The 24,340-nt window shown below is 39.8% G+C and overlaps 1 long non-coding RNA gene across 1 annotated transcript in view; it reads right to left on the bottom strand.

The window, feature by feature from the left end:
* Positions 1–11,253: 11,253 nt before the first annotated feature.
* LOC116420245 overlaps positions 11,254–24,340 on the bottom strand; it is a 58,932-nt gene continuing 45,845 nt past the window's right edge. Inside the window, exons 3-4 of the long non-coding RNA XR_004230549.1 lie at positions 13,788–13,884; positions 11,254–11,745 (exon numbers count right to left, since the gene is read on the bottom strand). This is a non-coding gene — a long non-coding RNA (uncharacterized LOC116420245). The remainder of the gene's footprint in view (positions 11,746–13,787; positions 13,885–24,340) is intronic.

Below are 24,340 nucleotides of genomic sequence, written 5' to 3'. Positions count from 1 at the left end.
GCTTTTCTCTTTCCTTTCTCCCTTCTCTCCTACCCAGTATTTTGCTTCTGATGACCACCTCCCTGAAACAGCCCTCCCCCTTTAGAGCCCCTCCTCCTTTTTTACACCTTTCCCCTAATACTTCTGTTTTCCCTTCTATTAGCCTTTTTCTTTCTTTCACATTTCCCGTCCTACTTCCCTATCAGGTGAGACAAAGTTTCTTTATAATAGCAAATATTTCTGATATTCTCTCTTAGAGCCACATCTGATGAGACTAAGATATATACAATGCTCATCCCCTCCCTTCTTTCCCTCAATTATAATAGATCTTCTTTGCTTCTTCATGAAATGCAATTTCCTTTATTTAACCTCCTTTTCCCTCTTTTTCTAGAATGATGCCCTTTCCACATCTAGTTTCTTTTTCATATTAACATAATAAATCAAGTTATACCCATACTCTATAAGTAGAGAAATTCCTATAAATGGGAAGGTTCTCTAGATGTTCTGTTTTGTAGATAGTGTTATGGCAGTTCAATCAGATGAAAGAGTACTCGATGGTGTACATGGTCCCAGAAAAAAGATGAGCTTAGAGATTCATACTGGATATTTGAAGGGAATAAAGAATGTATTCTTCAGATTATAGCATATGATAGGTAGATCATTGAATTAGATCATCAGTTGCAATGTGTGTGTGCACACATGTGCGCATGCACACACACAAGTATCTTTGTGTGTGTACATGTCTGCCTGTGAATGTGCATGTAGATAATATACTAGGTTTTTTTATTTCTCACACCCATGGTTTTTAAATAGTGTACCCTATCATTTTATTGATTTTGGTTTGCTACCTTCCATAAAGGAAATCTATCCCTCTCGAACAACAACAACAAAAAAAAGCTGGTATGTGCTTTAGAGATATCTTAGGTTAAAGACCCCTCCCCACCTCAACAGGCTTATTAGAGCAATAACTAATATTGATAATAATCATTGTCATTTAAAAAGTTACATTTTAAAGGATTTGTTTCCATCATGATCTTTTTTAGAATGTTGGTACTTAAAAAGTAAACTTCAGTCAGTAGGAAAATTTGCTTATGTGGGAAATTATACTTAAACTAATTGTAATGATGCAAAGTACAGAAATAAAGTATTGTTAGATGTGCACATTCTTATCATCTCTATCAGAAGGTAACCATGGGCAATGGTCACATACGATAAAATTGGTTGAATTAATTTAGATTTTTCCACAGGTCATTATCAACCTGTAGTATAGTGGATAGAACCAGAAATCTTTATAGTCAGGAAATCTTGGCCTCAGGTCCTGCCTCTAAATATGTTCTGCATTTTGGCACATTGATGACTCTTTTCAATGTCTCCATACCACTCTCTCCCACTATACACTACAAATGAGTAGCCACTCTGTAGCAGGGAAAGGAATTTCTACCCTACGGTTTATGTCACTAATGGAATCATAGTTGATTCATCAAAACTGGTATTTTAATCAGAGACTAAAATGAATGGGAGGGGGATTATTTCCTATTTACATATTACCTAGATTTAGTCTTTTTTTTTTAGCATCTCAGAGCACTAGAGTTTATCATCATGGCAGTGCACATCTCCTGTCTGTCCTACCTCTAATATGTTTTGTATTGGGGCTCTGTTTTACTTCTAAAAGTAGGTATTCACAATTCAGAAGAGCAGGTCATCGTGAAATCAACCTCATTGAGTCACTAAGATGGCTGAAATGTTCCAGATGCTGTTGAGATGCTGTTGTAGTAACTGGTCATACCTCCATGCTTTTAGGCTGGCGAAGGATTATATTATTCCTTGACTAAAGAAGGTTCCCAGGTCAGAAAGAGAGAGGCAGCTGCCTATTGGCATTTGTTAATCAGAGTGAATAGGAGGGATTGGGAGGGGAGAGTGTGCCATGTTGTTTAAAGAGTAATTATCAAATCCAAAGGCTTCTTTCTGCCTTCGAACAATTCTTGGAGCACAATATCTGTTCAGGAAAGATGTGGTACCTGACTGGCAAATCTTCATCTCTTTACCACCACCCCCAGTTAAATTGTTAAGATCAAAAAACTTTATAGGAGCACTTTCTCTAAATTGTACACACACACACACACACACACACACATACACACACACTCCATTTTACTCAATTGGGTTGAAAATTAATCTGTTACAAGTTTAGATTTTTATTTTTTGTCATTTAATCTTGAAAGATGAGCACAGGGTTTGATTAATGGAAAAATATTCCCTCAGCTATTCCTGGTGTGTACATCCAAGGGAAGTGCTTTTAGTAGATATCCATTTTAATACTTCTATCTTCAACAAATATAAGTGGCACCTCTTGACTCTCAACAACTCTGTTTTTCATGTCATTGATTCTACTTGTGTCATAAGAGTGCCAAGAAATAATTGGTTGACATTGACTTTAAATAAGAGAGTGCCATCTCTTCAGGTAGGAAACAATTTGAAATACCATTCATGGACAGCATCAAAGTAGGATGTTGTATGTGTCTTTGTAAAGAATGGATCAGAGCTGTTGAAATAGAAGTACAAAATAGGCAAATGGTAAAAGTCAAGACTGTGAGTATAAGGGGATCCAAAATATTATCCGAAATGTCATCTAGGAGCAACTGAAAGATAAAGACCGTACAAAAATTGCCCCTGACTCAGGGATCTCCTAAAGGTCTCTTCAAGACCTCCTCTTTTTCCATTTAGCTTCATTTCTACATGTATCTTTGATTTCCCCAGCAAAAGGATTCCTAAAGTGAGTTCAAGAAAAAAGCTAATAAGGAACAGATGAAATACAGCAAAATGATCACTATCTTTCCTTGTATCATAATGAATTTTACTCAGAAAAGTGGCTTCCAATGTGTATCCAAGGCTTCAGTTCATTTAAAAGTCTACGTCTTTGGAACTATTTGTTGAAACTTTTAGGTAAAGAGGAATAGTAAAGAATGAGGATGTGAGGGAGTAGGGGGTGGAAGTAGGGAACTGAACCGTCTTTCTCTGAATGTACCTTTTTTAAGGGAACATCCTTAAATTTCAGGAGTTCTTTGGAATGTAAGAGGCCACTAGTTCAGTCTATATCTACACAATATGGTGCAATGGAAAGACTGCTACCTATGCAGTTAAAGAAACTGGGTTCAAATTCTGACTCTGCTGCTTCATATCTGGGTGACCCTGGACAGGTGACGACTCTGGGTCTCTTTTCCTTTGAAAAATGAGGGCCTCAAAGAGATACTGAAGAAGGGAAAGGGACCTGTATGTGCCAAAATGTTTGTGGCAGCCCTTTTTGTAGTGGCCCCAAACTGGAAACTGAGTGGATGCCCATCAGTTGGAGAATGGCTAAATAAATTGTGGTATATGAATGTTATGGAATATTATTGTTCTGTAAGAAATGACCAGCAGGATGATTTCAGAAAGGCCTGGAGAGACTGACAGGAACTGGTGCTGAGTGAAATGAGCAGAACCAGGAGATCATTATACACTTCAACAACTATACTGTATGAGGATGTATTCTGATGGAAGTGGATTTCTTCAACAAAGAGAAGATCTAACTCAGTTCCAATTGATCAACGATGGACAGAATCAGCTACACCCAGAGAAGGAACATTGGGAAATGAGTGTGAACTGTTTACATTTTTGTTCTCCTTCTCAGGTTATTTTTACCTTCTGAATCCAATTCTTCCTATGCAACAAGAGAACTGTTAGGTTCTGCACACACATATTGTATCTAGGATATATTATAACATATTTAATATGTATAAGACTGCCTGCCATCTAGGGGAAGGGGTGAAGGGAGAGAAAGGAAAAGTCTGAACAGAAGTAAGTGCAAGGGATAATGTCGTAAAAATTACCCAGGCATATATACTGTCAATAAAAAGTTATCCAAAAATAAAATAAAATAAAATTATCCCCATCCCTCCCCCCAAAAAAAACCCGAGGGTCTTAGATTAAATGGCTTCTGAGGTCCATTCTTGGCTCTAAATCTCTGATTCTGTGATCTTTGTTTAAGGACTTTTGGGAAACAGGGTTTTCACTGTCCCTTAAGGTTTTCCCGATCGACTAACAGATAATAGTAAAAGGTGAGAAACAATTCATTATATCAAATTTAAATCTTTCTCTTTGCAACTTGCACCCATTTTTCCTGACTGATGTCTCAGGCCAAGAAGACCAAGTTCAATCTGTTTTGCACATAACAATCCTTCAGTTGCTTAAAGACAGTTATCTTCTGCCCCACCCAAGATTTACCTTCTTCAACCAGTCCTTTCACCTTATATGATAGGACTTTCACCTTCCTAGTTTACCTCTTCTGGCCCTTTCCTTTTGATCAGTGTCCTTCCTAAATTGTGGTGCCCCAAACTACACACAGTGCTCCATATGAGGTCTGACAAGGGTAATTCTCATGGAAGTCATTGCCACCCTAGCACAGCCTAGAAGCCTTATTGAGATCTAAAAAAATTTGATGAGATGCTGAAGCAAAGGTGCTCAGTAGGGTTCTCTGAGAATTCTCCTGAATTCGACAGTGAATTATCATCTTGGTAATGGGGCAGGCTGAGCAATTCAGTGACATTTTGGGCAGACAGAATAATTCTGTGTTGTGTTTAACCGTTTTGTCACATTGATCCCCCAACCTCTTCAGTCATACTCTGACTATAATGTTGAAAGGTAATTTTGTCTGGAATAAGCCAGTATAAAAGCGATGAACAAGACAAGAGTCCTTGGGTCAGTGACAGTGGGAAGGACAATTGAAAGAAAAGATTATCTAGCCCAGTTCCCCTCATTTTACAAGTGAGGAAACTGAGATTCCAGAAAGGGAAGTAACTTACTGAAACCAGAACTTCGTCTGCCATTGGACTCATTGTATTGTTTTTACTGTTGGTCTGATCTCTCCTTGTTTTTGGTTTTGTTTTTAATTTGGAGTCCCTAACACTCCATAAGTTCCAAGAACTTAGATTAGCCACTATTTCTATGAAGTACTCCTTGGTTCTATATTGTCTGGAGCCACCTGATACCTTCAAGTTTTCTTAAATAAAAAGAAGTTTTGGCAGGGCTACCACTCCTGGGAGCTGTGAACTGTCATTTTTCCAAGCCTTCCTTTCCCATGTCCCCTGTTCCCTCTTGTCTTTGTGGCTTAAAACTTAGGCTCAATTTCAACTATAACATTCAAGATATTTGTGTGCAGAAAGACATTTGTTCTTAAAGGAACAGATGTACCCTCCAATCCCATTACATCTCTAAAGTGCTCACATATAATGAATTCATATAACATTTTTTTTGGTCTCAGCCGGCATGACCATATGCAGAGAAGGGGTCCCAATTACTTATACTCTACTGTCTGTACCCTATGGCAGGGCCCACATGGGTTGTATCTGGCTGGATCTAGAAAGCATACTAGTCTGAGATTCTAATGCTCATTCCTTTCCACTTGAATCCACGCACGGGATATTTCTGTGCCCACATCACAAGCACTGGACTTGGGAACAAAGAACTTGTGTTGATTTTTTAAAAAACTGGAAAACGAGATGTCTGCAGGGAATTGACTTCTCCAAAGTCACATAGATAGTTAATGGAAGAGTTAAGCTTGGAATCCAACTGTCTTCATTTCAGGTTCAGTGATTGTAATACTCTACCATTTAGAGAATTAACACTCTCACTCTCTCTCTCTCTCTCTCTCTCTCTCTCTCTCTCTCTCTTTAGCTCATGAAGGGGTAAGAAAGACATGAAATGTGCCATCACATCCTATTTGCCATTTAAACACATGACCCTTGCAACATCATACACATGGGGCAATGTATGTAAAAGCACTATGTACCAAATGCACTGTAAAATGCATACGCTTCAGGCAGTAGTAGTGGATTAAATTGGCCAGAGCAATAAATGTCTGGTCATGGCATCTCTGGAAGACATTTGCCAACTACTAAGGGACAGCTACCATTTCAAATAGGAACAAAGCCTACCTGGAGGAGGCAAAGGTAGGAGCTAGGCAGTACCATAATACCCAGTACATTGCAGTATAAGAAAGAAAGATTGGCATTCAAATCCTAATTCAGTCTTTTCCCTGGTGTGGGCAGCCCCAGGCGAGTCTCTTTACTTTGGTCTTCCTCAGTTTTACCTTATGTACTGTAGGGGTGACACTGGTACCTCCCCACATTTGTAAGAATTAAATGACAGAACAAGAACTATAAATGCACTGAAATCCCTGGTCCTAAATTTGTGTAAATTTCATCAGTGTGATGAATTTCCTCAATATGGGAAATCCCTAGCATAGGAACCTCTTCTATGTATTCACAATTTGGCAAATCCTCCAGAACTTGGTCATTAGAGAGGTCAAGTGGTTTGCCTGCAGTCACACAGCAACCATGTGGTTATGCTGCTTGGACTTGAATCCAGGTCTTGTCATGCTGAGGCTGGATCTCTCTCTAGTAGGCCATTGGGCCTTTCTGACAGGATCTGAGAAATTTGCCACTTGCAAAGGAGAGGATATAAAAAGTTAAACCCTGGCAGTATATCAGAGGACACAGAAAGCATGCTTATCAAATTTATGGATGAAATAAACCTTGAAAAAACTAACAAATACACTGGAGAATCAAAACTCAGAAATATCTGTCCAACATGAAACCAACAATAAGGAAAAATGTTAAACTCTTGCTTGTAGGCCTAGGGTCCCTGCAAGCTCTGAAGTTCTAGGATTCTCCAGCCAAATGAAGGAAAATGTAGAAGGTATGAAGAACACCTTCCCCCCCTCCCTAGAGGTGGGGAGCACATTTCTCAGCATAAAAGGAACATTGATCATTTTCAAGCTGATATGCATTTATTCAACACTCATTGTGTAATATGCATGGTTCTAGTGTGACCACCATTATCAAATTGGGAGGGAGGGTGTTGCTTCTTTTAATAGCATTTTCAGTATTTTTAAAAGCAAAGTTGAGTTGCTACTACTTCAAATAGGAACAAAGCCTACTTTCAGGATGCAAAAAGTGAGAGCGCTAGGAGAAACTCGGAAATCAAGTATGTGTACCAGAGCATTGGCTGTTGAACTGAAGGGTTTGGGGTGTGTGGTTTTAGGAAGGAGTGTTAGGTTCTGTCAACAAAAAGTGTGCAGTTGGGGCAGCTAGATGATGCAGTGGGTAAAACACCAGCCCTGAAGTCACAAGGACCTGAGTTCCAATCTGCCCTCAGACACTTAACACTTCCTGGCTGTATGACCCTGGGCAAGTCGCTTACCTCCAATTGCCTCAGAGATAAAAATAAGAAAAAAGAAGTGTGTATTCTCTGCCTTATTTCACTTGATGCATGTGAAAGAAGGTGACAGCATCCCCAAATCTCAGTTTGTGTGTTTTATTTAGTTGATTAGTCTTGTCCGCCTCTTTGTTTTCTTTGTTTTCTTGGCAAAGAGCCTGGCTTTTCCTTCTCCACCTCCTTTTATAGATGAGGATACTGAGGCAAACAGGATGAAGTGACTTGGTCAGGGTTACACAGCTAAAAAGTGTCTGAGGCTGCATGTGAACTCAGATTCCCCCCCCCCAACTAGAGGCCCAGCACTCTGTTCTTTGCATCACCTAGAACATGCTTTACAAGTTCTTTTACAGTGGCCTTAAATCATTACCCAATGGTGCGCCTCTTTCCCCATACTGGGCCTAGCATAGAATTATAGAATTTCTGTTATAAGGGACCTTAGAGGTAAATATGTGTGATTGAAAATCTCCTGTACAAGGAGACATGTTTTCTCCAGAGAGGAGAGACTTGCTGCCTCCTGGGGCAGCTCTTGTGACTACATGGTTTTCCCTGACACTGAGTCTAAATCTGCCTCCCTTCAATTTCCACCCACCACTCCTAGTTCTACTCTCTGGGGCCAAGAAGAAGAAAGTATTTATCCCTATCTATTGAACAGGAATTCTTTCAGTAGTCAGAGGACAACAATCATATCCTCCCTTACATCTTCTCTTCTCTGGGCCAAACAGCTCAGTGCCTTTGTTCAGTCTCTGTGCTCACATGATCACCACCATGTTCAGGCCCTCATCCCCTCTAGCCCGGAGCTTTGCAGTAGCTTCTCCAGCCAAGCCTGGACACAATGGCCCAATATTCATTCTGCATGTGAGTACATGCTGCCTCTGTTGGCTCGTCCACCCAGTGTAACTTCATCTATAAAAGGAGGTTAGTAATAGCACCTTCCTCCCAGCATTGTTGTTGGGCTAAAATAAGAAATTTCTTAAGTGCTTGCTATGGAAATACTGGGTATTATTCTGGTTGCTTTTGTCAGGAACTAAACGAATTCCTCAAGAGTAGGTATCTTGTTAAGCTTTTGTCTCGGTAACCTTAGCACTTAGCATAGTGCCCAGTACCTAGCAGTTGCAGAGGAAGTGCTTCTGGATTGTTTATAATGGTCTCCAGCTCTCACTCACTGCTCTACTTTTCCCCTTCTAAACATACTCTCCTTTGTCAGTGTGCTCCCTAAAATGTGACACTGAAAACCAGACACAGAACTCTAAACGTGAGCAAGGCCAAAGTACAGTGGCACTATTGCTTCTTTGGTCTTCTGGAAACTCTCTAAAGGCATGACTTCTTAGAATTTTTCCACTTGTAACCTCTTTTTGCCCAAGAAAAGTTTTATGCAAGCCCAGCTATAGAAAATAGGTATATGTACCAAACATGTATTGATAATAAATTGTAACTTCATGACCCCTACATTTGGTTATGAGATCCCATATGGGGTCACAATGCCTTACTACATACAGCCTAAGACAGCTGCAATTGTACGCTTTTTATTCATGCTGAATTTTCAGTCCCCTAAATTCCCCATATTTTCTTTATAAAAAGTTATCTGGTGACCTGTACTTAGGAAGCTGATTTTCTGAACCTAGATTATATCGTGCCCATTATCTTCTTCACATTAGACTTAGCCCGTTGTTCTAGTCTGTTAAGATCTCTTTGGATGTTGGCTCTATCATCTAAGCGCAGGGGTCCTCAAACTACGGCCCACGGGCCACATGTGGCAGCTAAAGACGTTTATCCCCCTCACCCAGGGCTATAAAGTTTCTTGATTTAAAGGCCCACAAAACAAAGTTTTTGTTTTTACTCTAGTCCGACCCTCCAGCAGTCTGAGGGACAATGAACTGGCCCCCTATTTAAAAGTTTGAGGACCCATGGGAAGGTGTTAACTCTTCTTTGTATTATCTGCAATTGTTTCCAAGGTTGTGATGATGTTTGTCAATGTTTTCCAAATGCCATAAAGCACAAAGAATTATGGTCAGTTTTGAACTTGTAAAGTACACTGCAATGGATTCCTGAGGGTCATGTTGATATATGTTTCCTTGATTTGGGGAATTCAGGAGGTAGAATCTGACAAACGAAAATTCTACAAGGGAAGTCTGTTCAAAAAACATGAGAACCTCTCCCAGGCTGAAATCTGAAAACATAACAAAAACAATTCCAAAGAAGAAGAAAAAAGAAAGTTCTCTAAAGAGACCAATAAGAGAACTCACCAAACAATATAGATTTTAAGGAGACTTGTACAGAAATTAGAAGTAAAGTACACTCGATTTTTCTTTTGCCTTTGTTTTCTCTGACAAAGTGAATAACCTTTGGATTAGAAAGGAAGGAGCCAAAATGACTAGGTAAGGAGTTGATATCCCAGAAAAGGAGAAAGTAAAAAGAACAGCCATGGCACCTGGCCCATGTGACCTGCTACCTTGTGCAATAAAAAAAAAATAGCATCTATACACTGTTGGTGAACTTGAAAAGACTGGGAGTGATATGGCAGTTCTGGAGAAGGAAAAATTTCTGATTTTCAGAAAAGAGAATGGAATCTCCAGCTATGTAAGCCAGGGCTTTTTAAATTTTTCTACTTGCAACTCCTTTTCAACCAAGAATATATAGATATGCAATTCAAACATTTACTGACAATAAATTATAATTTCATAACTCCCACATCCAGTTACAGGACCCTATATGGGGTCATGATCGATAATCTAAGAAGCTTTGATCTAGGCCAGTGGGCTTGACTTCTTTTCTTGCTAGATTTCCAAAGTATGTCGCTGGTAAGTAGTATTAAGAAAGAGAAGGATCTTCAAGAATAGTCATGCTCAATCAGCTCTTTTGTGATTAACCAACTTCCTAAACTGGTGGATCAGGAAAATGTCGTAGGGAATAGTTTGCTTAGATGAGATTAGATTATGATATATATCATATACATCTGATATATCTGATATATATATATATATATATATATATATATATATATATATATATATATATTAGAGTAGAATATGATATAGTCTCTTCGATTCTTGTGGAAAAGATGGAGAGATGCAGGCTAAAAAGTGCAATTAAATGTAGGATGGATAGAAGTCCAATTAGATGCATTAAACCATTTGGCCAGATCAAATAAGACTAGATGTGATAGGGGTAAATATCAGATTCCACACTTTGATTCCCAAAACAGCTTTCCATGTAGAGGATGAAGATAGCATTAGCTCATCTGGAAAAGACCTGGGAGATACAAGCAAACCACCAACTCACTCTAAGGCCACAGTGTGATAAAGTAGCCAAGAAAGCAAATGTAATCCTAGGCTTTTTATTAAGAGGCAGACTCTCCAAGAATAAAGATGTGAAATTTCTGTATTCATCATACTATATTTGGTGTAGTAGCTTCTCTCCTGGGCCCTTTATTTTAAGAAGGATTAATATTATTAATAAGCTGGAAAAGCATGATGATGACAGTGGTCCAAGAACTGTTGACACATAAGGACTGGCTAAGGAAAATGGGGAGGTTTGGCCAGAAGAAGAGGTGGCGCGGGTGGTACATAATAACTGCCTTCAAATGTCTTAAGACCTGCCACATGGAAGAAAGATTAGATTTGTTGTGTTTGGCTATAGAGATGGGTCTTTGAATCGCAGGGTCTGAGTTAGAGAGAGACTAATTACAACATTCTCCCATTTAAAGCTATCCCAAAGTAGAATAAGAGTAGGTGGGTTGCCCCTTATTGGAGAGAAGTTTTCACCAAGGGTGGAGTGATTACTTGTCAGGTATGGTATAGAAGGGAATCTTTTTTTGGACTTGGGTGTTTTGTTCTGTTTTGTTTTTCAGATTTGGGTCAGTGAGGCCCCTTCAAACTACTCTGAAACTGAGGGATTCACCAGAGGGTTCATAGAGATTTTATAGCACAAAATATTTCCCCTTTCAAGGGTCATACATCCATTTCAGGAAGACCACCAGTCTGAAAGCTACAGGACGCAGAAAGCAAGCTATATGACATGTTTGCTGCTGAACTTTTTTTATTGCATTTCAGAAGGTGTTAGGGAATTATAATCAATGAGTAGACTTGAAACTTTAGAGACATTAAGAAATTAGAAGCTTCTGGTTTTGCTTTTTGCTTCCATCTCATCTCTTTTTTCTCCTGGTACATCTTTTAGGTTTTGAGGATTTGTGGTTCTTGGCATTTGTTGACAGCAGGGCGTGTCAGGATGTAGAACAGAATCACGATGAAGAGAATCAGGAGAACCAACGTAGGCAGCACCACAGTGGTGACCTGTTGCCGGGCCTCCATCATCGCCTGCCTGCGCTCCTTCTTATCTCTAGCGCTTTCCCTCTTGGGTTTTCCCCTCATATGGCGCATCCTGCCAGGGAACCTTTCGAGAGCCAGGTTGAACAAGAATCTTTCTGTTTGGCTGAAATGGAAAAGCTCTTGCTCGAGCTCCACCACTGCTGCTGGCAGTAGCTTCTCTCTGGTTGGCTAGGGAGCTGGGTCGGGTGTCCTGTCAAGAAAGGAAATGAGGTTAGTATGGCACAGTCTGGTTTCCATGAAGTTACATCAGTTTGGTGATCACCGATTCCCAAAGTGCCCACAAACCTACTACTTTAATATGTTATAGAATTTTGCCAAAATAAAAAGTCAAGCTTGCCAATCATCCTCATTTTCAGAAATAGAGATAACATTTGCCCTCTTCTAGTGCTATAGCACCTCCCCCATTCTCAGTAATCTTTTCAAAAGAGCATCGATAATCAGCAAGCAGTTACATGTCAGTCTTTTGTCATTACCCTAGGATGTCATTCCCTAGGGTGATCTGAACTTTTGGATGCAGCTAGAGGTCCTCTCTTAACATCTCCTCATTTATCTTGCTTCACAATTTCATATTAATTATCATTGTCCTATCATTTCCAGGCCAAGGATTGCTCCCCTTAGAAGAGAAAATGGAAGCCAAAAAAATTCTTTTTGTCCCATTCAACCCAAGCAGCAAGCCTATCCTTTCTCAGATCCTCACTTGCCCTAATTGATATAGCTTAGAAAAGAAAAAAAAAAAGATCATGGCGGGGGGTGGGGGGGAGAGTTGGCGGTGGTGGTGGAAGTGCCCCAAAAGGAAGAAGAACAATGTTGTCTGTGTGTTTAGGTAAAGAATACTCTGTTCTTCGGGGTTTTCAGGGCTTGAAGCATGTGCCTAAAAGCAAAAAAAAAAAACAAAAAAAAAACCCACAATGTGATTTTTTTCAAAGAAGTGAAACAGGTAGGAGCAGTATAAACCAATGCATGCAAAATATCTCCATTAATTGATGCTTCTTTCTCTTTCTGAAATTTTCTTATCACTGGAGCTTTGGAGCTAAGACTCTTTCTTTTTTAAATCTCCATTAATTGAAATAACATATGGGAAACATTTAGTTAACCTTAAAATATTGTGCTCCATATTCATCATTGACTGCAACCATTTCCAAAACATAATCTCTTCAGGGAGTCAGCAAAGAGACAAAAGGAATTAAGTGGCCCAAGTCTTTCTGGGCCTCTCTTTGATCTCACAAGTCTCTGTCCCTGGCACATGAGAGATGATTGATAACTGTTTACTGAATGAATGCATGCAGTCATGCATGGGTTACAGTTTCACTGATGCAATCTTTTCCCCCTTTCCAAGGGATCTGAGCCACTTCAGGCTCACTCAGTGTATACTTCCCTTTCTTTAGCTATTCCTAGTTCTCATTAAAAGAAGAAAAGCCAACACTTGGGAAGTGGCTGGTTGGTTTTTGTAATGGAGATAGGATGGTCCGTATGCCAAGCAGGTATGGGTTCCGAATTGTAGCAAAAACTTAGTCCAGAACCCCAAATAGCATTGTGCTGACAACGGCTATTTAGAGGAGGCTGGTCCCCTGGGAAGAAACCAATCCAATTCCTTCTAGATCTGTTTAGCTTCAAGTCCATGGACTTGATTCTGCCACTGAGTTACTGAACCGTTTTGAAGAGGATTAGGGGCATGGTTTGACCCCTGTCTAAATGGCAAATATATTAGAAGCTTTGAGCTGAAGGGCATTGAGGCAGACAGAAGAATGCAGTCCCCTTTGTTATTACAAGTACAAGTTATTACAAGCTCAAAGGCCATGCTGCATGGGGTATAATTTGCAAATGGAGATTTACCCAACAGTCCTCAGTGCAGCATTTTTTTCAAGGCCAGTCCCTAAGTTCAGTTACTCTGACACTAAACAATTCCAAAACTGATCAATGAGAGTCAACTTCAACTTACCCTATATGTGCAAAAATAGCTGTGAGGAAGGAGCTAGGGAAAGTTCAATTTCCTGGTTGAGGTTGCTCCCTATTTTGTCTGGCATTTTGCATTCAGGATCTTTATCTGTTCTGTTCAGAGCTACCCTCTTTCCCCATCCCCCCCCTCCAAAGTCCCACCTCACTCTGACTCCTCAAAATCTGTTTTTATGTTTGGGTTCAAATTGATTTTCCTGGGAAGGGGGACCCTGCCAAGGCGGGTGGGCCAACAGTTGGTTTTGGGACATGAAGAGAAATCGAAGTTAGCATGTTCACCTGGTGGCGTGACCACCAAGAGCAGACACCAGCTGAATCCTCTGCAGTCCACCTGTTAGATAGAGTCGGTAATCTCTGCCAGAAATAGCTGCAGCATCTGTAAGACAAAGAATAAGCAGGAAAACAGAGACAAATAATTGGAAATGGAAATAGCCAGTTTCTTTTTTGAACAGCATGTACAGCAGACCCCCCTTCCCCTTCACCCTCTCCCTCTGTTTCCCTCTTCCTTCCTTCAACATGTAAATGAATATTGGCCACTTCCCTTTTATGTCTCACTGACTAATTCAGCTGTTCCTTGAAACTGAACTTTGAAACATATGGGCACACAGACCCATCTATATGCAGAATGATTCTTTAAACAGCATGTGAACAGTTTGGCATTACATGCTAGGTATCACACAAGCAAATTTCTACCATATAAAAGAATACATTTTCCTTATTGTGACACTTGAGATAGCAATAGCAGTAGCAAAGGGAAAAAAAAGACTGAGCTTAACTTGAAATTGTTCTACCCAACTGTTGTACATTTTCTGATACGAGTATTAGTCTCCATTAGCTTCTTATTCCTCCTTTTACGTATGGAGAACAGGCGCTATCATGGGATCATTCTCAGGATCCTGAGACCAGGAAATTCATCCAGGTGCTGAAGTGATCACATTTGATCTCAATTCAACCCTCCCAAGTTTAGGCTTCTCTTCTCAGACCACGCAAAGTATTTCTTTTTGTCCTTGTGTTCTCTGGCTTATTTTTTTCTTGGAGTTGGAGGGAAGTGAAAATTTCTTCTTTATGGGACCAAAAGGGAGGCAGTATAACTATAGAATTATGGGAAAGCATGGGAAAGATCTAGGTAGGGGACAGTGTTTGATCTGCCTTGCTGGAAAAGACTTAAAATTCCTCCAAATATCTAAAGATTAATTTATTACAAAATTCAGTGCTTTTCAAGATTGTGTGATGGATTTCTGGATCATGCACACATTGTATGTGATAAAGAAATTTCTGACATTAATAGGTGGTGTTCAGGCAGGTCATGTGACTTAGAAGTGGGATTATGTATTTGAACACCTAAATAATAGAATATGGATTATTTTGGCTCATGAATTATTATTAATGGTTCTCTGTCTCTCTAAAAATAAAAAATGAAGAAAGGCACGAAAGACCAGAAAGTCTTCTTCAATTGATGAGCCCTATCACTCTTCACAGTGCCAACGCTCATTAATTTGAAATTCACTGGTTCAGTTTTGAAATTATTTCTTTCCCTAGGAATCATAGAGTCTTACATCTTAGTAAAAGTCAGTGGCTTTATCAAATTGAGAGATCAAAAGAAATGAAGGATTGGACCAATGTACTCCAACTTCTGGTCCCCAGAGTTAATTCTTGCACATTAAAAGGGCTTTGGTGGTTAGTGAATATTATGATATAGTTGAGATCTAACATAAATGGTAATGATCTCATGACAGATTTTACAAACTGATCGTAACAACAACTGGAGAGTACAGAATGAACTTGGGTCACATGATCTGGGTTCAATTGCATCTGTGGTCTTAGCAAGGAATTTAACCTCTCTGTTCCACAGACAGCTCTTTAAGACTCCGCATTGAATAGCAGTTGCCAATCTGCATTGGTGGAAGAAGGTGTTTCCTCACCGTGAGACGCCTATGAAATCATAGGCCTGGATGCTGCTCTCCTCCTCCATCCCCCTCCCAAATGTGGACTTTTGTTGCTCTCCCACTCAGTGCAATAATCTACTTCAGGTTCTGCATGATGTATTTCATCAATGTGATAGCTAGCTATCTGTGCTTTCTCATGTGATGCAGATATTGTTATTTGTTTAATTGATGGCAAATTGAAACTCAAAGAAAGGAATTTAGAATCCTAGAATTTTGAGGACCAGAAGGGTCCTTTTATATCATCTCATCTAATTCCTTCATTTTACCTGAAGTCCTGAAAAGGAGAGTAACCCCCACAGTCACATAGTAAGATGCAGTTCACACCATACAACATTGTCTTGGTAATGGGGAGTCGGGACTTAAATGCAACCACTTTGTTATATTTGAAAATAGACCCTCTGTACCTTTACGGTTGTGTAATTCTGTAATTCAGATTTCTTGCTAATTAAGCCAGACTGGCCTCATCTCTCACCCCCCGAATTATTTGGAAATTATAAAGTAGTACGTTGTGGCACTGCTCAAATATAAACCACAGGCAGCTGAAAACTAATTAATTACCAAGTGAAAGGTAGCCTTGGAGCAGATGATACCATATTGGGTTGTAAGGACAATTCTAAGTTTACTGATAAAATCAATTTTTATCAGCTCACTTACACTCCATAATAAGGCCACTGTGGTCCTTCCTGCTCAAGGCACATGAATGAGAGCTAGTGCAGATTTGATTTTAATAAATACTGTCTGTGGGAAGCATGGACAGGGAAGAACAGATGTTGGAAGCATATGATAACAGTGTGTCAGGATAAAAAACCTGGGCATTTCTGTGGCACACCTGGTGTTTATGATACTTCGGCAACTTTTATAGCTAAAGCATCTGGCCCTGTGCTGCTGTTCTTTAATTTTCAAATACCCAGGATCTTATGCCTCTTGCAGTGTAGACATGTCCATCCGGGACAAAAACAACAGCAACAGGAAACCTGGCATGAGTCTCATGGAGAGACTGCTGCCTCTCCACAAGGAAAACATGGGAAATCTGTTAGTGAAATAAACCAATACAAGAAAGTGTGACAATTCATCTGTCTGTAACTTTTTCAGGCAGAATATCTTTCTGAAGAAGAAAAAAGTGTTTAGTCTAGAGTAGAAAAGGAAAATATTTTGCAGTCCTGACAGTCCTGATTCCCCTGCCCTTCCATCTTCTCTCTTAATGCCAGCCGGAGCACTTGCAGGTGAATCTGTTGAAAATAAACACAACAATGTACTCTACATTCCCGTCCAAGGGCAGTTGGTTACCTTGGGACAGGACCGAATGATGCTGTCCATAGTATCGGTTTAACTGACTGATGTGTCCAAAGCCTATTTTTTAAGGCTGGGTCCATGGGATAGAATATACCAGATTGAAATCTAATGCCTTTGACATTTTCAGATGTCTTGTCAAGTAAAAACGGTACAACCAATATTTCTGTGTACGAATACTATCGTTAGTGACAACTCATATTAGGTTTTACAAAGGGTGGTCCTCACGGACACCCTGTGAGGTAACTAGGGATGTACACTTTTACAGACAAGGAAACAGCTGCTGAAAGTAAGGCTCAAGTAGGTGAGCTCTCCACTGCTCCTAATTTTGCCCTCTGGAGCCAAACAGAGAAAAGCTGCTTTCTCCCTCCCCCCGACCCCCATCAACAAATGGCTTGATCTAGAGTTTTTCCCTCTGGGTACAGAGATCATAGATGGTAGGGCTAGAATTCAAATGAAGCCTTCTTAATGTCAAGTGTGCCTGATTCTAAATGAAGAACTTGATCTGCTCCACCAGTCTAAAAGAGATAAAAATAGTTGGAGAATGGTCTTACCATCCCAATAGTGGATTGGCTGCTAGTATGGATAGCCGCCGGCTCAAGTTCCTTTAATCGCTCACTTCAGAGCTGATGCTGTGATGTCTGAGTTTACTCTGAAATCTGTACCTGGGACAACAGATTGTTAGGACTAGAATAGGCTAGCGTCACAAACTGAAGTGAGCACACGATTCCAGAATCTCAAGAGTCTTAAAGGAGTTCAGAGGCCTTTGAAGCATACATACTTAACCTCTTCAACAGGAAGTTATTCAGCTTTATTTAAGAGGCAGATCCTAACTCCCAGGACTGTCCATGTCATCCACAGAGTGAAGCAGCCAGATACTCCGAAGGAATAATGGGAGGTACCACGTACCAGACATATGGTGAAGCCAAGAGAAACTGTCACCATCACCATCACCATCACCACCTTGACCACCATCTCCCCTCAGATTCCAATAGGGATAACTCAGAACTCTGAACCCAAGAGCCTTGGGAATAGTATTGCCCTGGATCTATTTTTATTCCCAGTGTTTAAACCAGTTCTTTGAGTAGAATAAATATTTTAAAAATTCCTTTTTCATTCATTTGTCATCAGTAGTGCTAATCATTTGGATGTTGCTAGCTTCACATAATGTGGCATTTCCTGAAATGCAATATCCAGAACTTAACATATCTAGAAATCATCTCTGCCCAAGCAGAGGACAGAAGGACCATTTTCCACCTTGTTCTAAACCTTGCATCTTTTCACATAGTCAAGGAGAGCGCCAGCCTTATGGGATGTGGAGTCAGCCTGTTTGCTCCTTTGGGTCTCTCTCTGATCCCTACCTATTTTGGATACCCACTCTCTGGCCCTACCTTTCTCATCTTATATTTGTAAGGTTGATTTCTTTTTAACCCAGAATTAAATAGTTGACATTTATTCCTAGAAAATGTCATCTTCTGTTTGGCTCTAGTTCTTAACCTGTTGGGCTCTTTGTTAACTCTTCTCAGTCATCCAAGATGTTGATCACCCTCACCAGCTTCTTCTCATCAGGAAATCTGATGAGAATTGCCATCTGTGCCTTCAACCATATCATTTAAAAATAGTTCCCTGGGACACTCCAAACTGACCCAGAACCATAAATAAACAACATTCTGGTGTGTTTGGAGCAGTTGCATGCCCCTTCATCTCTGCTGGGCCCATGTTCTTTTACCATCTTTATCAGTGACTGTCATGGAGGACGCACTTATCAAATTATAGATGAAGTGGAGCTTAAAGACAGTGGTAACATGTTGGATGCCAGTTAGGAGCTAACAGCATTTTGCCAGTCAAAGACAATTTTATAAGGTTCAACAGCAAATTTTTTCTCTCCCTCCCTTTCCTCCCCCTTGCCAACACAGCAAAAATGTGATACAGGTTAAATATGTGCAGTCTTTTGAAACATCTAAAATGAATGTTCTTGATGAAGGGATATTGTCCTTTCTCTAAGTACAAACTTCCTTTTTGAGGCCCTCACTCATTGTTCCATTAATAATGGCATGCTTAATTAAGACAACTCTGAGATACCACTATACACCTGTCAGATTGGCTGGAATGACAGGGAAAGGTATTGCAGAATGTTGGAGGGGATGTGGGAAAACAGGGACACTAATACATTGTTGGTGGAACTGTGAATACATCCAGCCATTCTGGAGAGCAATTTGGAACTATGCTCAAAAAGTTACCAAACTGTGCATACCCTTTGATCCAGCAGTGTTACTAGTGGGCTTATATCCCAAAGAGATACTAAAGAAGGGAAAGGGACCTACATGTGCCAAAATGTTTGTGGCAGCCCAATTCGTAGTGGCCAGAAATTGGAAACTGAGTGGATGCCCATCAGTTGGAGAATGGCTGAATAAATTGTGATATATGAATGTTATGGAATATTATTGTTCTGTAAGAAATGACCAGCAGGAAGATTTCAGAAAGGCCTGGAGCGACCTACAGGAACTGATGCTGAGTGAAGTGAACAGAACCAGGAGATTATATACTTCAACAATACTATATGATGATCAGTTCTGATGGATATGGCCCTCTTCAACAATGAGATGAACCAAATCAGCTCTAATAGAGCAGGAATGAACTGAACCAGCTACACCCAGGGAAAGAACTCTGGGAGATGACTAAGAACCATGACACAGAATTCCCAATCCCTCTATTTTTGTCCTCCTGCATTTTTGATTCCTTTACAGGTTAATTTTACATTATTTCAAAGTCTGATTCTTCTCGTGCAGCAAAATAACTGTTGGAACATGTATACATATATTGTATTTAACATATACTTTTAACATATATAACATATATTGGTCAACCTGCCATCTGGAGAGGGGGTGGGGGGAAGGAGGGGAAAAGATGGAACAGAAGGTTTTGTAAGGGTCAATGCTGAAAAATTACCCATGCATATATCATGTAACTAAAAAGCAAAAAAAATTTTTTAAATGGCATGCTTTAGTTTTCCCAGGAAACAAACCCAAGTTCACCAGACTGGTTCCAAAAATCTTTTCTTTTTCCATTTTTGAAAATCAAGTCAAGTGCCCTTTTCATCAACTTTCAGAAATCACTAATGGAGGCTTAAAATCAAATCAGCTAGCTCAGTATCTTAGGATATAGATCATCTATGCTCAGAGGCCATTGTCTCTAACTCCCATCTTTACTCCTGGCCCCAAAAGGTGAGTATTCATGCTCCAAAGCTGGCTTCTGCCCCACCAGGAGCCCATTTGGCACCCTTGCTGACAGGCTGCTCTGCTCCATCCCTGGGATTTTTTACTTCTGAATAGTGAATTCTCCTTGTGTGAAGATGAGGTATGAAGATTTGTAATCTGTCTGCCTGTTGGAAAATAGTGAATTTTTGATGCCTTAATTTTAGCCACCACATCAGGCTTTGTTAGGTATACTGATAGTGCTAAACTGATAGTACTAAATTTTTACAGCCCACAGCAGGAAGGAGTAAGGTCTTACCCAAGCTTCTTCCCTATCTGTTAGTAATGTATACTGATAAGGTGTTCAAGGTCCTTCAGGATAATCCTTCTGTAATTTCTGGTGATGATTATCTGGTCTCAAATTGCTATCATATAGTCCCCCATAAGCACAAATTTGCATGATACAGACCTTTGTTTTCTTCTCCTTTGTTGATCTGTTGCTGACTGAAACCACAGGAATGTTGCTCTTGGAAGATCTTTCAATTCCACGTTGTTTTTTTTTTGTTGTTTTTTTTTTTTTTTTTTTGATTTTTAGCTATTTCAAAGGTGCTTTCCAGTGGTAAATTACGTTGGGTTACATTTCAACAAATCTACTGAGTGGTATTCCCTAATCCCCTCACAAATACTGGGAATTCTGAGTGTTCTTAATGTTGAGTAAAAAGAAAGGCTGTTTACTCCAGGGATGATGGATAGCATTCTAACAGTCCGCTCCCCCCACCTCCCATCCCCTCAGCAACAAAACATCTTGTTGTGTGTGTGTCCATAACTACATTTCAGCTAGAATGTACGGATGCCAAGAAAGCTTAATCAGTCTTCACTGTTGCTCAGTGAAGCAGTACCTGCTTCTTTCAAAATTTCTCTGGATTCTGTGGATTATTCTGTATTTCATGTATGCCTCTTTATCCTTCAACAAGGAAACATTAACCTTTGTGCAGCTAATTTAGGGGGATGGGCCCCGTGTTTTGTTAACATCGTATTGTTGGGCTGTTTGTGAGGGGGATATTTTCTAGAACTATTCCGGTCAATTTTACAATTCCATAATTGTGAATTAAGAGTGTTGCTGCCTAGAAGTCAGTTGTTTTAAGCATGCTCTTTCCTTTTGGCTTTATCATTGTTGATGTGTTGTTGCTGTAAAAAGAGACAATGCTAAGATATTTTTTTCAGGGAATACTACCTAGAATTTGGTTTCATATGTTGGTGATAGCAGAACCTAAAGGTTCTTGGTGTAGATGCCATAATATAATTATTTTAACATGTCCAAGAATTGGAGAGTGTCATTGAATGAAAAGAATTATGTGATGAACAGGATGGTAACATCAAATGATGTCCTACTTGCCACTTATTATCCTGGACCAAGCAACCGTGCTACTACAGTAGGATGCTAGACTGTGATAAATTGTGGATCTAAATGGGCTATTAACAATAGTGACCTGCATGCAGGAAGTGATGGAAAAGGCATGATCAAGTACATGTATGACCAGAAAAAGGAGTGATGAGTGATATAACAAGAACAATAAAAAAGCCATGGCCATCCTGCACCTAGCCCCAGTATCCCTGAAGACAACTTCCAATGAATTGAGGAATTCCTCTATGGCAGACATGGAGAAGAGGTTCACAGGACAGGAAGACACAGATGCACTGTGATCTTCTACAACAGGATTGGTCATGCAGTTACTCACATTGATGAGATGACACATGTAGAGAAGTATACTTTCAGACTGAAATTATGATCTCTCTGAAGTGCATTAGAACTGTAATGATCAATAAAATACAAAAAGAAATGTAGAGATTGAAGAGGCTCTCTAGTCCAACTTTCTGACTTTAGAGATGGATCGATTTGACCAAGATCATGTGGGCTGGAATTAGAATTCAGGTCCTCTGAAATGCTTGCTACCATAATACACTGTATGGTAGATGGGTCAGGATGGTTACAGTCAGCTTCATTTGTGACTGCTGACTCCATTCTGGCATGGGCCTTCGCTAAAAATTCTTTCTTGGTCAATAAGCATTTATTAAATGCTTACTGTGTGCCAGGCATATAAGTGCTAAGGGTAAAAATAAAAGCAAAACTGGCCTTGTCCTCAAGGAGCTTAATCTCATTAGGGAGTATCCTGCCACATGCCTTTCTAGAAGACGTGGGGGGAGGCTAGCACCCAGATTAAAGCTTCACGTCACAGTGGTATCCACACTGGGCACGTAACTCCTTTCGGTCAGCAGCTCTGGACTATAATAACAGCTTGTTGAGGCTGTTGGGATAGGTATTCCCAAAGCAAAACAAAGTAACAACTGAGGATGTTTTGCAGTGCTCCTTTTTTGTGACTACTCATTGGGGTGGGGATCATAAGTTCCCTGTGTTCTGAATTTACTTTTATTTGTACCATGTGAAGCATCCATCATCTATTTACTCTGTGTCAATAAATAGGAATAAATAGCATTTTGCATGGCTTCTGAACAATATCAGGGGCTGCCAAAAACGGCTCCATTTGGGCCATTTCCTGATCTCACCCAGCCTCTGTGAGCACACAGATGTCTACTATTCTCTAATGTGCATTGTAATGCTGAAAATTTGCCAAAGGTCTTGGTACAGTTGGGGCAAAGGAAACAAACCAAAAAAAAAAAAAATACAACTGCTATTTCTAAAGTCTGCTGCACAAAAATTTAAGCTAAAACAATAAAAGTTTGTCCCCCTCAGTATCCACTGAGATTGCTTACTATTATAAGGACCCAGGAACCAATGAAAAATTGTTAGCAAATAATTCCTTATTAGCAAAGAAATTACACAATCATGGCGTTATACATAATTTTAAATAAGCAGCTTCTCATAATTATGAAATGTAGAGTTATAGAATCTAATTTAAATAATTTTGCAATTCTCTAAGGTTTTTAATCACGCCTATAATTTTGTTCAGGAACAAAGATTATAGGTTTCCCTTTTGTGGGAGAAGACAATTTACTTATCAACAGATTCTTATCATAATGGCTATGTCTATTTTCCTTTTTGGCCCTCATTTTAAATTATTTTTAATATGCTAATGTTGCCATTATTTAACAGTGTAGGTACGCATCAGACCTGTCATTGTATTCTCTTTAAAATGGCTTCTGTTCAAATTAGCTCCAATTTGATTGAAGGATAGGGCTGAGGCTCGTGAGTGCTGCCTATGGTGTTGCTGAAAAAGAAGACCATCTTGGTATCTCTACTTATACACTAGTGGCTAGAAAAGTTTGCTCCTTTGATTAGGGGCTTTGCCCACTATGTGGAGAGCTTTGTCATTCACCACTGACTACTCTTCAAGTTAAATTCCCAGTCAGTTTCCAAAGCAGTGTTCATACTACCTGCTGCAGTTCCTTAGCTACCCATTGTTAAGTTGCATCGCTGAAAATGGGGCTTTAGGGTACCCTAAAATATTTCCCTCAAACGGCACATTATCCCAGGGAAAATAATGAAGGAAAAGTAAGATCTGCGGACATTGATTTTTTCATCACCATTAGAGGCATTAACTTTTATTAATTAAAAAAGGAAGTTTCTCACTTTTATGTCTAGTGGCCCTAAATGTTCCCAATTGCACATTTAGCTAAATTACAACCATGACACAGTCTGGATTTCTTTTTTAGCAACTCCTTCCCTGTCCTTTTTGTTCTCAGAATATAACCAACATTCTTCCCTTGGACTGAACTGCAAGCAAAGTTCAACCATTGGTTAGCCCATACCTATTTTATCTAGTTTCATACTCAATGAAATCTCAATTCACACTCAATATACACACTCAGTGCAATCAAACGCCTTCATGACTAATTGAGAATGATTGTCTTAGTCAGGATCAAGTTGGCAACCAGCAAAATTCCAGGCTACTTTATTTGGCGGAATGCTCTTCTGTACTGGGGAAAAAAAGCTGTACTGCCTCTGTCACTCTCAATAAATGTTTCTTCAAATGAACCTGTCTGCTCGGAAGCCAAACTACTAAGAGACCATGGGCTTAATTAGTTGGCTTGTAGAGTATGGCCTCCAACACCTTGGTTGTTGTTTGAGCTAACATTTTCTAGACCTGAGTTCAGGGGTCATTAGACCAAATTAAGGTCAAAACTCTTATCTTGTTATTGTTTCAAGATCCCATCGAGTGTCTTATGTAGGTTAGCAGCCACACAAATGATGCTATACCAAAAGAAGTTTTCAGCATCATTAGATGATTAGCTGAAAACTAAAGAGAAATAAGGCATGCTAGAATGGTTCTTTCTCCACCGTGCTGGAAGGTGTGACTGGTGGAAAGGCAAAGGTCAAGTGCGAGGCCATGTCTTGCATTCCACTGTCAAGCTTTAGACAGAGCTAGCATTGGGGAGTTAAAGG

Source organism: Sarcophilus harrisii, chromosome X (assembly GCF_902635505.1).
Source record: "Sarcophilus harrisii chromosome X, mSarHar1.11, whole genome shotgun sequence".
Classification (NCBI taxonomy): domain Eukaryota; kingdom Metazoa; phylum Chordata; class Mammalia; order Dasyuromorphia; family Dasyuridae; genus Sarcophilus; species Sarcophilus harrisii.
Note: the sequence above shows the minus strand (reverse complement) of the source record. Positions and strands in the feature narration are given on the sequence as shown.